The sequence below is a fragment of the Cottoperca gobio genome, chromosome 24, assembly GCF_900634415.1.
Source record: "Cottoperca gobio chromosome 24, fCotGob3.1, whole genome shotgun sequence".
Taxonomy (NCBI): domain Eukaryota; kingdom Metazoa; phylum Chordata; class Actinopteri; order Perciformes; family Bovichtidae; genus Cottoperca; species Cottoperca gobio.
The window spans coordinates 7363931-7378082 of record NC_041378.1 but is presented as its reverse complement, the minus strand read 5'-3'; the positions used below and the strand labels follow the sequence as shown (position 1 = coordinate 7378082).

General features: G+C 40.1%; 1 long non-coding RNA gene across 1 annotated transcript; it reads left to right on the top strand.

The window, feature by feature from the left end:
• The first annotated feature begins 75 nt into the window (after window positions 1-75).
• Window positions 76-13047, top strand: LOC115003641 (uncharacterized). The gene is made up of 6 exons (XR_003831681.1): window positions 76-108; window positions 230-328; window positions 8237-8355; window positions 9420-9506; window positions 10514-10634; window positions 12933-13047. It is a non-coding gene; the product is annotated as an uncharacterized LOC115003641 (long non-coding RNA).
• The last annotated feature ends 1105 nt before the right edge of the window (window positions 13048-14152 follow it).

The window sequence follows — 14152 nt, the reverse complement described above, 5'->3', positions numbered from 1 at the left end:
AGAAGACACGTGCACGAGCTTCACTAAGTGGCAATCTCGCGTGATTCAGTGACGCGCATTTACCAAATGTGCCGGTTGGGTGTGAGCTTAAACTTCGCGCGGAATATTGTAAGAAAAATGTGTTAATTTTAAGGAAATGTGTTAATTTCAGATGTGATATTAGTCGTCCTGATAAATATGGGCCCTGTATTTGATTTATTAATTAAAATGTGCTAAAACTTTTACACAGTTTTAGTTTGATACCAGAGCAGAGAATGAAGCCACTCTCCCACTGTGTGTGTGTGTCGTAAGCCGAGTTGTTCTCTAGCTGGGCCTGCCACGCGTACATGTAAGTGTATAAATCCTTGTGTGTGTGTGTGTGTGTGTGTGTGCGTGTGCGTGTCCAACTGGCTAGCTAGTAGCACTCATACCGCCGATACCACGGCCACCCCCAGGTTAGCACTGTTAGCTCTGTTAGCAACGTTGCCATAGTTGCTGCTAGCATCATGTGAGAGCCGTGTGGAGGCAACCCGTCTGCTCGAATTATGAATTAAAAACCTCTCTATAGAGCACATTTAAAAACAACAGAATTTGACAGTGGTAAAAACAATAGTAAAAATACAGGTGGCAAAAAAATAGATACAACCAGAACAATGATAGTCAACTAAATTAAACTAACAGGAGGATAGCGAAATTCAGGTGGACACAAATGCTAAAGAATAATGTAGATTTTGAGTTTTAAATGAGTTTAGGGAGGGGGCTAATCTAAGAGTGTGTTCCCTAAAGATAGTAAAGAGGCATGCGTCATTAAAATTCTTCAAGTCAAACAAACAAAAATAAAATGTCAAAAATGATATACACATAACTGCAATAGTAAGCTTACACTTCCATTTATTTTATATTGGAATAAGAATAAGAATATTTTCAATTCTGGACAATTACATTTTTTTATAATTTATGCCCAAATTTAAGTTGTCGACGAAACTGAAAAACTCATTAAGTTGGGAAAAGTACAGCGGTTTATTACCACTTAACTGAAACGACAAAATGTTGAATTATGCATCATAATGTGCCCCCGACACTAATGAAATAAACTCATGAAAATGTAAAAAAACATCAATACAACAAATACAGATCAGTGAGCTATAGTGAGGCACACTATATATCTAATGACTGAATGAATATGTTTTTTCTTTATATTAAGCTTTATATGAATTTATCCTGCTACATTGAGTTTCTTGTCATCAAAAAAAAATCTGGTAAAATAATTTGGATTGGTAAAAAAAATAAAAATAACACAATCTCTAAAATAATTTTGTTTGAAAGAAATAAAATATCTGTATGTATATTATTTAATATATTATTTATTTTTCATGTTAGCAGCAATATGCAGTCCTACACTTTAAAAGTTTGTAAGAGAAACTTTCACTTTACAGTTACAACTACAGCAGCGTTGTATAGACCATAGCAGACGGATATATATGGTAAACACTAGCCATAATTTGATAAAGCAGTTTAACAAAAGTCACAAATCAGTATCTCGGTGTAAGAAGAAACAAACACTGACTAAAATAAAAAAATTTCTTTATCATTTGATAAATAATTTACAGTTTTATGACTTTTCAGCATTATCACTGGTTCATAAAAACAATTGTCATTAAACACACTCAACATCAATATGATGTCAATAAATAGACCACACAATTTAAAATAGACTAAACTGTTGCAGTTACAATGAAACATCAATACTAAGTAGACCACCAAATTGAAAATAGAGTAGGAGTTACAAATAAACCCAAATTTAAAATTGCAATTATCGAAGATACAAACTAATATTTCTTATCACAAATCTGAAATCTAAAATCTGCCGGCAATGGACAATATCAGTTAAGTGGTAGTGGTTAAACAACAAATCTTCCACCAAAGGAAGCATACAGATAACAAATCACTTCAAGTACGACTTGAATATATAGCAAATACTGTTAATGTGCACATTTTGCTTTCGTGAACCTCCACTTCGGAGTTTATTAAGTTCACAAAATCGCCTTCTTTTTGTGAGTACCACTTCCGAGCCCTTCAGTCAGCGTAGTTCTGTTGTTGTCAGGGTCGTGCTGTAGTTGGGAGCAGCGGTCGTAGCTGTAACCTACTTTCACCTCTCCTCTCATTCATGTGAAAGACACACAAGTCGTTCTCTATAATCCTGTAAGCTTGTTCTATTGACATATCTGTTCTCCGTGACACAGAACGACGTGTGAGGGGAAAATAAGTGAGTAAATAAAAGTAATATAACGTGTAAAAGACACGTAACCTTCATTTTAGCTGTGTTGAAAGTTACATATTCACAGAAGACAAATGTAATAAAATAAAAAGAAGATACAGAGAAAAGTTTATCATTAATAAAACATATATTAGTATTATAAACAAACTAATAACTATAACCTACTACAATATGAAAATATCAAATAATTACTTTTAGCAAAATCGTAAAAAAAAATTATTTCGGTAAAAGGATTTTGCGTTGCGTAATTTGGATTTGTCCACCATTTTGTCGTCACAGAAAGTATGACGTTTAAAAAAAAAAAAGTGAACACAAAATGGCCGCAGACTTACGGCGTGTACTTCAGCGTGAGTTTCACACTCTAGTTGTGGTCGACTGCAAATTGGTCTTTGATGCAACAGTCCTGCTCCGCCTGCACCATGAAAGACCAATAGCCGGCTGCCCCCCTGAAACACAGTGGTCACAGGAGAAAAGTCCTCCAGCTTTTACCTCCTCTGTCCATTTGATTTGAAGCGTGCCATCCCCTCCCTCTTCAAGCTTCATGAACTGCAACTCAAGCATCAGTGCAGAGAAGAATTAGATCGATATTCATAGGAAAACTCAGGGTTCAGGAGTACTGGATGCAGAAGTTCATTCATTCAACTCACGCTTCGCTCTGGGTCTCTTTAACCCGTCTAGATGGGCCGACCACTTTATTCACCAATCAGGTCTGTCTGGATTTGCACATTCGTCCACTCGTAAACCTTTTCCCCCTCGCTTTTTTATTTTTTTGCACTGTGAAATATACATCTGAACCATCTTGTGATTCTGTGGTTGGATTTAAATAGCCTTACATGCTTCAGTCTCTTGGATACAGTGAACCTGATTGGCCGAGAGTGCATGCTGGTCATGCCCAATCACAGGGCATCACCATGGAGCTTACCAGCCAATGGGAGGAGGAAGATGGTCTCTGTGATTTCATTGTCACTAAGGGAGGGGGAAACATACTGCCAGGACAGTTGGCACTAACATGCTAAGCAGTGGACTCTATTATAGTCAGAGTCTATATGTTTGAGATAACCTGCGGAGCCAGATCAAGAGCGCTGACACGCAGAGAAAAGCACAAAGTGGCTCTAAAGATGAAGCTCCTCTCACCAGGAGCTGCACGGTCCCATGCACACGAGCTCATAGTACAGTCGCGTCACTGTTATCGGTGCCGCTCACGTCACAGGAATGAATGGGTTGATTTGTGACAGCCATCGTCCTGCTTGAAGGTGGCGTGTCTCCTTGGCAACCGGCTCCATCTCTGGCCAGAAGCGTAGCGAGACAGAGAGCACTTGAATCGCAGGAGGACAGGGGCTGCTTAACTGTCCTTCGGTCGCCATTTGGTCCTGGTTTGACCCCTGAAGAGTGATATCTCCTCTTCTCTCCATCTGTCCCTTTTGCGCTCTTCCTCTCCTTTAAAGCTGTTTTTACCTCAGCATTGCGTTGTTTTTCTTCTCTAAATACCAGAGATGCAATTGTTTATTAGTTCCACTCCATAAATCTACCAGTTATTTTCTGAATTAGTCGATTAATAGTTTTATCTTTTAAAATATCTGAAAATATTTGTCCATCACACTTTAAAACATTTTTATTGTGTTTGTCTGAGCGGTCCAAAAAGCAGCAACTCCTCTCATATAAAAAGACGTATGCTGTGTAACTTGTTTGATTATGCATATTGTATAGTGTGCAAAACACAGAATGTTCCCTTTAAAATGTCTATTTTATTAAATAAAAAAAATACAATGTTTTGGCCATACATCAGGTACAGAGGGACTAAACATATTATACTTTATATACTTAATTATACTTTATAATTAGCATTTGATACTTCCTTTGAATATATTTCAAGGACGCACAAGATGTATAACTTAAGACTTTCAGTCCAAAATATGACAAACAATATATATCTCGTTTTTAAGTGTTTGCAATCTTAATCATAACAGCTCATTCTTGACCTTTTGACCCAAAATAAATCTCAATTTAAAGTCCCAAATGTTGTCATGTACAGATGGAAGGTATTACTTTAATATAGTTTTCCCTTTCATACAAGCAGACGTGACATTTCTTTTTAAAAATAATGTCCTCATTTATGGTTCCTGTTTTGTTTGTTGACTCATAAGGCCGTAACACTCCCGGGCCAGAGGTTATTCTTTTTTCCTCCCAGATATTTTCTTATCGCTCTCTTTTTACCATGTCGGAGTAAAGTTTTAATGAGCCAGCAGGTTGAAGTCAGCGCATGACAGAAATTAGCAGTGAGTCGTTCTAAATCTAACTCCTAACCTGTCAGCACTGTTGCTTGTGCAAGAGCTCAGATTCAGTGTTTGTGCTTAGTCAGAAAATGGGTTCTTCAAGGGTTCAAGGGAAGTTAGCAATAAGGAGAGCCGTCTCATTCAAGGACAGGCCAGAACAGTGTGTGTTATGCACATTTTGTGGAGATGCTACAGTAACTTTTCTTACTCGACAACAAGCACTTTTTTGCTGTCAGTTTTATTAGGGAGGGAAAGGCAAAGGGAATCACTAAATCTTGTACAGTCAGTACATTTTATAATTTTCTTGGCAGTATTTTGTGTTGTTGTAAATGTCAGGGTGTCCACATTCATGTCTTGAAGCGTCTTTCCACACGGTTCAGTCAAAGGCAGTAGGCAGGTAGGCAGAGAGTGGTGTCTGTTAGGGCCAAGAGTGAACTGACAAAGTACACATACGTTCAAACCCAAGCAGACATGCCGGGCAGACAGTCGCCTCCTTATCGCTCATCTCTCTTTGTGTGCATGGAAAATATAATATCTCACGCACACAAAGATGAGCTTTTTGAGAGCGTTATCAAGGCACGAACAAAGCACACAAACACTTGAACATACGGGCATGCAGGCGTACAGAACAGCACGAGACATCATGAGATAACTTAAACAACTCTCTACTACTTATTCACTCGTACAATATTAAACCATAAAACCTTTTTGATTTACACGTATCAGCATTTATGTAAGGGATAATTAACTTAGAGGAAGGACGCTGTAACAGCTCAAGTTACTAGCATGTTAGCTTAATGGGGGGGTTATGCGACGGACTATTTCTTACCTTCAGAAAGAGCCAGGCTAGCTGTTTCCAGTCTTAATGCTAAGCTAAGCTAACACAGCTCATATTTAGTGATATCAATCTTCTCATTTAACTGTTGGCAAGAAAGCAAATAAGCGTGTTTCCCAAAACCACTTTTTTAAATAGTCACCTAAACCGTCCTTGCGAGGAGTACATTTTTCATATCGGCCCAGATAGGACTGGAGGTTTGTTTCCCCCTGAGATTGCCACCACCCTGACAGATCCCAGTGAGGCATGTCCATCTCATTTTATATGCTAATCAAAATGCAGGCGACTCAGCCCTATCTCGATGGAGTTTATATCTGTTTCTATGAATAGATATGTGGGTGCGGGTGCTGACCTGTGTTCCTCCCCTGCATCGGTCCTCGCAGCACTTTTCACCAAGGCCATCTGACGACACATAAACATCCTCAAACACACATGTCCGCTGACTGTCTCTATCAGGGCTGCGTCATTTCTTATAGTATTCATCTATTTGTGATTTACAGATGCTGAAATGCTAAGGCAGAGTGTTTTCTATTTGCTTCCTCCTCATGTTGTTAGGCCCGGGAAAAATAATATTCAGTTTTAAAAAGCGAGTATCAAGGTCTGGTTTGACGCTCTCGCAATAAGCTTTTCTCAACAAGCGCACACGGGGGCTGGTGAAGGCCACCGGCGCTGCACCGCTCTTTTACAGATTCTGTCCTTTTTCCGGCTTTAGCGTGTTTATCAGGGTCACACTTGTGTAAGTGCAGTTGTGTGTCTTTTTGCATATTGATAGAAATAGACCTCTCTGGGGTGTAAGCAGTATGGGATGCTAAACAGTGAGGAAGTAAACAAAACAACAAAACAAAACATTTGTTATACATAGGCTACTGGACTAATAAGACTAATGGATTTGCTTTTTGAGTTCAAAACTGCTGTTTCTTTCTTGAAAGACTGTATTTTCTGCCCAGTTGCATTTGATTCCCATGGATTACTATGCATCTTCATACACAAGCCATTTGTTTAATCATTTTAGGAATCTTTCTTAAACTAACTATGCAATTTGGAAACTATGCGTCTTAAGAGCAACACACTAAGATAAACAAGAGAAGCAACTGTTACGGTTACACAATGTTTTGGAAATTGGCCTGTGAGCTGCACACGCACGCTTGGTCGCTGTTGCTCGAAGTGTGGAATGTTGTGGGAAAATATTAGGTACATCGGTGCAAACAAATGAGACAAATGCCGATATACTGTACAGTTGTCTTTCAAGGTGTACTGGTGCATGCTGACAGGAGGGTGTCACATCGTTACTCTGTTTATCGCACAGGAAAACATCCCCTTTGACCTCTGCTGTAGTTGCAGACACACACACACACACACACACAAAGAAAGGCTGAGCCAAGTGGAACACCAAACAGGAAAAAATACAGGACACGCTTGCTCACACTGAGCCTTCCCATCTAAACTACGTATGTTGAGCCCAAACAACATTTTTAAAGATCTAGTCAACTAATTCTAAAATGGTAAGAATATCTAACGGACTCAAAAAGGGGTCCACATGCACGTTGACCAGGACGGCCTCTTGTGTGTCAAAGGCAGGACACTGCACAGCATTTAATGGAGCTCTATAGTAATCTGCACTATGTTAACTGCCACACACACTCTATCTCACCATCACACCATCATCGGTGAGGTCTTCTCGTCCTGCCATTACCCCTCCCCCAGACCTGATCTCCTTTGTTCCATCATGAGGATCATCCATTCCTCTTGGGTGATATTTGCCAGTAAACGACCACATGGTCATAACTGGCCTTCCCCTACCATTTCTTTCTTTTTCTCTCTCTCTCTCTCTCTCTCTCTCTCTCTCTCTCTCTCTCTCTCTCTCTCTCTCTCTCTCTCTCTCTCTCTCTCTCTCTCCCTCAGGATCTCCCAATGACTTCTCTGTCCGAACTGGCTTCGATCTTGCACACACACCCTAATCCAAGGTTTATGAAATGTGCTCCTTATGAAAAGTAATCTTCATGTATGTATGTAATGTAAGATGAAATGCTTAAATGAGGCTACAGATGCTGATTTTTAGGGGGTGACAGGATGAACAGCTTTGTCAAATGACTCCAATAAACAGGGACTTAGGTGACTGGATCATCAGGTCACCATCAGGTCACGTAGAGGAGGCGATTTCCTGCTTGTGTGAGGGGCGGTTAATACAGACATGTGTTTTATGGCTTTGGTTGTACTACTGTATCAAGCTTAATGTAACCCACTGTAGGCTGCTTATTGTTTTTAGAAGGAAGCCATGCGTGCATGCATTGAAGATCTACATGTTTACAGCATAGATACATATTCTGTTTTGTGCATTTGTTGCCTCAGTCATCACTTTCCTTCTGCAGTCTTAATAAGCAAAGTCAGAGACCGAAGCTGCAAATTTTATTGTAAATGGAGTCATGCACACACAAACATATAAACACACAGATGTGCACGTCAAAGCCAGAACACACACTCATAAACACATGTGTAACACAGATGAGAACGAGGCCTTCCAGAGAAGGGTGGGGGAATAATTCACTGCCATAAAAGCGTTAAAAGAGACAAGATGAAAATATAAGTCATCAAAGATATGTTTCCCACATTTGAGCATACTGATTAGAGCCAGGCAGCATCTGGTCTGTAAAATGGTCACTGGTCACATGTGGGGTGTTAGTGTTAGCCGTGTTGGTGCACATTCCTGTATGTAGGAGTATTGCTTCTTGTATATTTTGGAAATGTTTTGTAAATATATTACTGATAAAAAAAAAGAATCTACAGCATTAGATTTAAGTCTGATTTGACACTGACTTCACCTCCCTATTGGCTCATTCTTTACGCTAGATTACCTCTTCTTTGTCTTGCCAGCCAACACAACATCACCCACATTACTTAACGTGTGGAGAAAACTGGACGAATGGAGGGAGGCAAAGATGGAGAAAGGGAGTAATGAAGCTATGTATGTGCTTTCCCTGGTGGTTTTAATGGTGAGTGCAAGCCATAATTCACCTCAACGCACGCAGGCACAAATGAATGCATGCTCACACATGCGTGCACACACACACACACACACACACACACACACACACACACACACACACACACACACACACACACACAGAGACGCCTAAAGCAATACTTTTGACTCTCTCTTTGTGTCTTTGTGTGAGTCCTACCCTCCATTTAGGCCAGTGCAGAGAAGATATATGGATGTGTGAAACACAGTGACCTTGACAGTCTGTGTGTGCGTGTGTGTGTGTGTGTAGGATGGGGGTGGGTGAGGGTCTACACTGGCTGTCCATGAATCATTATAATGGTGCACCAGTACATCAATTTTCAAAATAAATCAACAATAACAAGAGCACATTAAATATATACAGTCACATGCCTGCCACAGCAATTTAAAAATAGCAAGTCATCATATGATTACTCAGAATTTGAATTTAGAATATTACTGTAAAAGCTACTACCATTTGGTAAATTAAGAGATTTATGTGTTGAAGTGTTACTGTTTTTAAAATAATTAAAAAACATCTTGAGGTCAACCGTAAATACAGAATGAAACGCTTGTATTCTCTACTTAAGTTTAGATACATTCAGTTCAGTTTAACATGCTTTATTGTCAAAAAATGAAAGATTTGGGAGCCCCGGGGCAAAATGTGTCGTCAGGCACCTGTTGCAGCCAAGTACAGTGCACACAGCACACTAAATAATTTAGATTTTACAGGGACCTGGGCCACAAGATTACATGATAATGCAAATGTTTCTATCGTATTTTAGTGTTGCAAATTGGGAAGCAATCAAATGATTTAAAACCAATAAACCTGGGTTGCGTCCAAACTAAAAGATGGGAACATTTTATCCTCGCGGTGATTTGCGGTCAGAAATATATAAATCAGTACCAGAGTCCTGTGACTCCAGTGACAAGTTGACCTATATTACAAAGAATTTCATCCCGCCTGAATCTGTGCCCAGCACTTAATGACTTTAGCAGTTTTAAACCCAGCTCTGTCTTTATATAAATATACTGTATATTCTTCTCTCCGGCTAGGGTGCAGAAAGCCATGAAGCTCACGAGGACGCTCGCAACGAAAGAAACAACATTTCTACTATTCCTTGTACTCAACAATGAAGAGAGGTAATGCGTTACATTTCAGCCACACAAACGCTCACAGGAACAACATGGGTTAGTTATAAATCTGAAGTAATGAACACACGCGCTGTAAGATAACACATTTCCATGTGTGTCGATGGTGGATGATGCAAGACTTGTTCCCACAACTATACAGTATGACACACACTTCTCACTGTCTTCAGCTGTTCCATGAAGTGACCTTTCGTGAAGAATCGTCCCCCATAAAAAGGCAGCATGGCAAAGTACAGTACTATAGATTGCGCCCTATGACCCAGTGCACACACACATGTAATGCAGTCACATGCAGCCACATGCTACAATGGGAGGTAATGCTCTCAACCCACAGGGTGGTGGGGGATGGGAACACGATGGGGGTTAGTGAGCTTATACTGCAACAGGATTGAGAGCAAGCCGAGCACGATGCCCCCTCACATGGGGAAATAACACAGCCTAGGTGTGTGTGTGTGTGTGTGTGTGTGTGTGTGTGTGGGGAACTCTACATCTACTGGCTTGATTTAAAGGAGGTGAAGATGAAGGTTTGGCAGGCAGATTTTCTGTCTCCTGCATGATTATTCCACCTCATCTCCCTCCCTGCACTCAGCACAGCTTCATCCATTCTCTTCTCTTTCTCTGTGTGGGGCTGGTATTGAGGAATAGCGAGGTTGACAGTGGAGAAATAAGGGAAAGAAAACATGAGCATAATACAGGAAAGAGGTGTGAAAATGAGTGGAGGGAAGGTGAGAAAAAAAGAGCAGGAGGGGGAGAAGAAGCTGAGGAAATGACTGTGAGGCAAAAGAGATTTTAATCAGATTTTATCGTGTCGTTTACGTGCTTTCATTTTGCATTTGGTTATATTACTGAATAAATCAACAAAGACATTAAAACAAAATAGGTTTATCATGTATAACTCAAGATTACATCACATGCTCGAACCCCTCACAAGTCCAAAACAAATCAATGTGACAAATGAAAAGCATCAATCAACACAATGATTTCCCCTCTTCTAACAGTTCTCTCCTGCACTGCTGATGCGTGAGGTTATCCAGTTCAACCCCATCAATGGTCAAAGCCCCCATCGATTGAGACGGAAAGAACAAAATCATTTTGAATCCATGGCGTTGCTTCACCAAGGTAGATAACAAGAAAGAGCGGGAACATCCATCAGCCTCTCCAGCTGGTTTTTTTCTCTCCTTCTAAACATCTTATACTCTTTTCCGCATACACATCCTCCGAATTTCATTCACACTTCTTTTCACATTTTTCATCAAAACATCTCGGCGGAGTGAAAGGCTTTTTTTCCCTCCTCACCTTCATATATCATGGCGAGGGCAGAGAGAGAGAGTGGAAAATCACAGAGAGATCAGCGAGTGATTCAACAAAATAAGATAAAGAAAAGGAGAGAAATATGAGGAGAGCAGTGTATTGTATTGCAATAGAGATGTCATCCACTTACACAGGCTTGAAAAGTATTTTCTGTATTTGATTTCACGTTCCATAATGAGACGTGAAAGAACACTTAAAAATATTGCTTCCTTTATGAAACTTATTTATGAAAGCAAAACTCACTTTGGAAATACATGTCACGTCATTCTGAGAATTTCACCTGCCGAGGGGAAAGGAGATTATATTTATATTCTCAAATCACTAATGATGTATTTATCATTTTAAATCATTGTCAAAATCAGCCATTTGCTGCTACAATGCTACAGTATATTATTAACAAGAGAAAAATAACTTATATCCATTAATTTAGATATTTACACATTATTTTATGGCTGTTTAGTAAACATTCCTGTGCTGTTTTCAGTTTTGAATTTTCTTTTCTCAAAGTCCAAAAATAAATGACCCCATTTTCTCCTGGGGTTATTATACAATATATTTAAATCTACATTCTGTAAGCTTTCAAATCAAGGCTTTAAAAATGTGATTGCTTTAACATTCCACCCACTAAAGCATACTTAAAAAACAAAAAAAAGACAAATGCAAAAGTACGTCCATTTCTGAGCCTGAAGGTTCATACTTTACTTTGGAAATAGTGGTTTGACCAAAAAAGAAAAAGCGTAGTTCAAAGTCCACTTACTGACTGACTGGCTTTTATCCACGTTTTATGTTCTTCATCAGCCGAAAGAGTTTGCTCAGTTTTTATGAGGATGGTTTGTCAAGCATGTATTCTTTCTTCAAATCAAACATGTGTTTTGTGTGTTATGTTAAATATACTTTTTTTTATTGAAGCTCTGTTATGTAATGCTCAGAAAATGTGTTCACTTGAATAGTTTTGATTTTCTATAACTTGAAAACCACGACAACAGAACACAATGAACCCTCAAGAACACATAATTAACATAGCAAAGAGTATACAAGCCCACAAAAACAACCACACAAACGATCCAAAGAAAGAAAAAGACTTTTTTAGTATGGACAGCTCGAGAAGCAATGTGCAGCACTGCTCCTGTAGCGGCCGGCAGCAGTCGTCTTAAGAGTGTAGGCTTTAAAAGAGTCATTAAGGCTCGGACCATTGAACAGATTCCGTGTTACAAATATCTGGGTAAGAAGCTGACATGCAGTGACAACTCTGTGGCCATTTGTAAAAAAAGAAAGCCCAGCAACGACTGCCAAATCAAGTGTAATCAATGTAAATAAAGTGCAATCTCTCAATAGGTGACAAGAACAGGTTGCAACATATACTAAATTGGCCATAAGCTCATTGGTGTTTCTTCCTGATCTGTTTTAAGCCATCTGTAAGAAAGTATTTTCTAAGGCTTGAGATATTTTCTCGTGTCCTTTTCATCCTCTGTATGGAGAATTCGAGCTCCCACACTCCGGAGGTAGATTTAGACTTCCAAAGGTCATGTCTAACAAGCTGTATAATTGCTTAATTTCTCAGGCCGCCAAACTGTTAAATACTCAGGATGACCCAACCGATTATTAGTAATGGGCGCTGATGATTGTTTCTGCGAGGCTGTGTGCCTATATGTGTTTTTGAAAGAAAGGGGTATGAAGTGTAAACGTAAGAATAGAGGTCCGTGAAGAATGAGAGAAAAGCAGGGGAATGACGACACACACCAAGGTGATGCTGCTGTCCTTGTAGCTACTGGTCTCTCGTTCTTTGTTTTTTTTGGTGCAACCGAAGGGCTCTGATGACATAGGGAAAAAATACAAGACAGGGCTCAGTTGTTGTACATATTTGACTACAACACTTCTAATGTTGTACTTATTATCATTAAAAAAAACATGTCAGTTTCAACATTTTGCCACCTCTGACTCTCTCTCTCTCTTCTCTCAACTTACCCAACCATTACTTCTCACTTCCTCTCACATCTCTATTTCTGTCATTGCATTGCACCTCACCTCTGCCTATCACTTCTCACACTGATACTGTGCATCACATCCTCACACATTCGTACTTGTGATGTGCCCATATGGATGCAGATGCTGTGAATCCCAAAAGGAAACGGAAGAGAATGAATCCAGGCATGTGATTACGCAGGTATAAATGATTTTCTACAGATTGCTCCCACATTACAACAAGCAATGTGTGTAAATCCACGATGATGATTGTTTGTTTGCCTGTTGGTACATGTTCATTGCGTGCGTGTGTGTGTGCGCGTGAATGTGTAATTACAAAAGGTCTGTGCAGTGTGAAGCGATCTGTCGCTCCACAGGCTGTGAGTCTGAGCTATAATCTGCCGTGATGACGCTCATCACAGCCTGTGAATGGAGGTGCTGCGGGACAATGCTCAACCGCTCTGTGCCGGTGTGCCATTACAGAGATGACATCATTCCACTGCAGCACTTAGCACGCGCACGCACACACTCACACACACCCTATCACACATACGCACACAGAAGTATCATTTACGACTGCTCAGTTCTCAGGTCTCCCCCCCACTGTCTTGGATTTGTCCTCGTGTGGGCAGCAGCAATTAGTGTGTGTGTGTGTGTGTGTGTGTGTGTGTTGTGTGTGTGTGTGTGTGTGTGTGTGTGTGTGTGGGCATGTGTGCGTGCGTGCGTGCGTGCATGTGGAGAAGGAGTTCAGATAAGGTATAGGGATCAGGCGAGCTATCGAGATTAAGAGAAGCTCTACTACATCCATCAACGGGGAAGTGTCAGTGCTGGGGGATTGGAAGCCCACTAATGGCCATATTTCAACAGATCCATCACATCTCCATGTTGTTTACACTTTGAACCCCACACCACATATCGATGACTCACTTTTCATTAGCCAGTCAGTGCATTTGAGCACGGTATCTTGTGTCTCCATTTCTGTGCTTATGTGCATGTGGAGAGAAAAGATTGAGAATAAAAAGCATTTGATAGATAGATTTGTATCTTCATGTCAGCAGGACCAACCTGTCATTATGACTAATATCACTGGAAGTCAGAAGCCACAGTGACTCCTCACCCCCAGTCTGGTCAGGCAGTCTGGTCTTCCCTCTACATGTATTAATGCCTTAGCCTTTTGTTGTAGTTTGAACAAAGCTTGGTCGCAGGTTGGTCATACCTATTATAAATGGCTAAACTCAAAGGAGGGGTCCGTCAGTGAACGGACTGGGATTAGAAAACAGAATCTAGCTTTAGGTCATGAGGTTTTAGAGAGGATTAGAGGTGGATGTATTTCAAGATATTACGGTGCTTAATATGGCGGTACA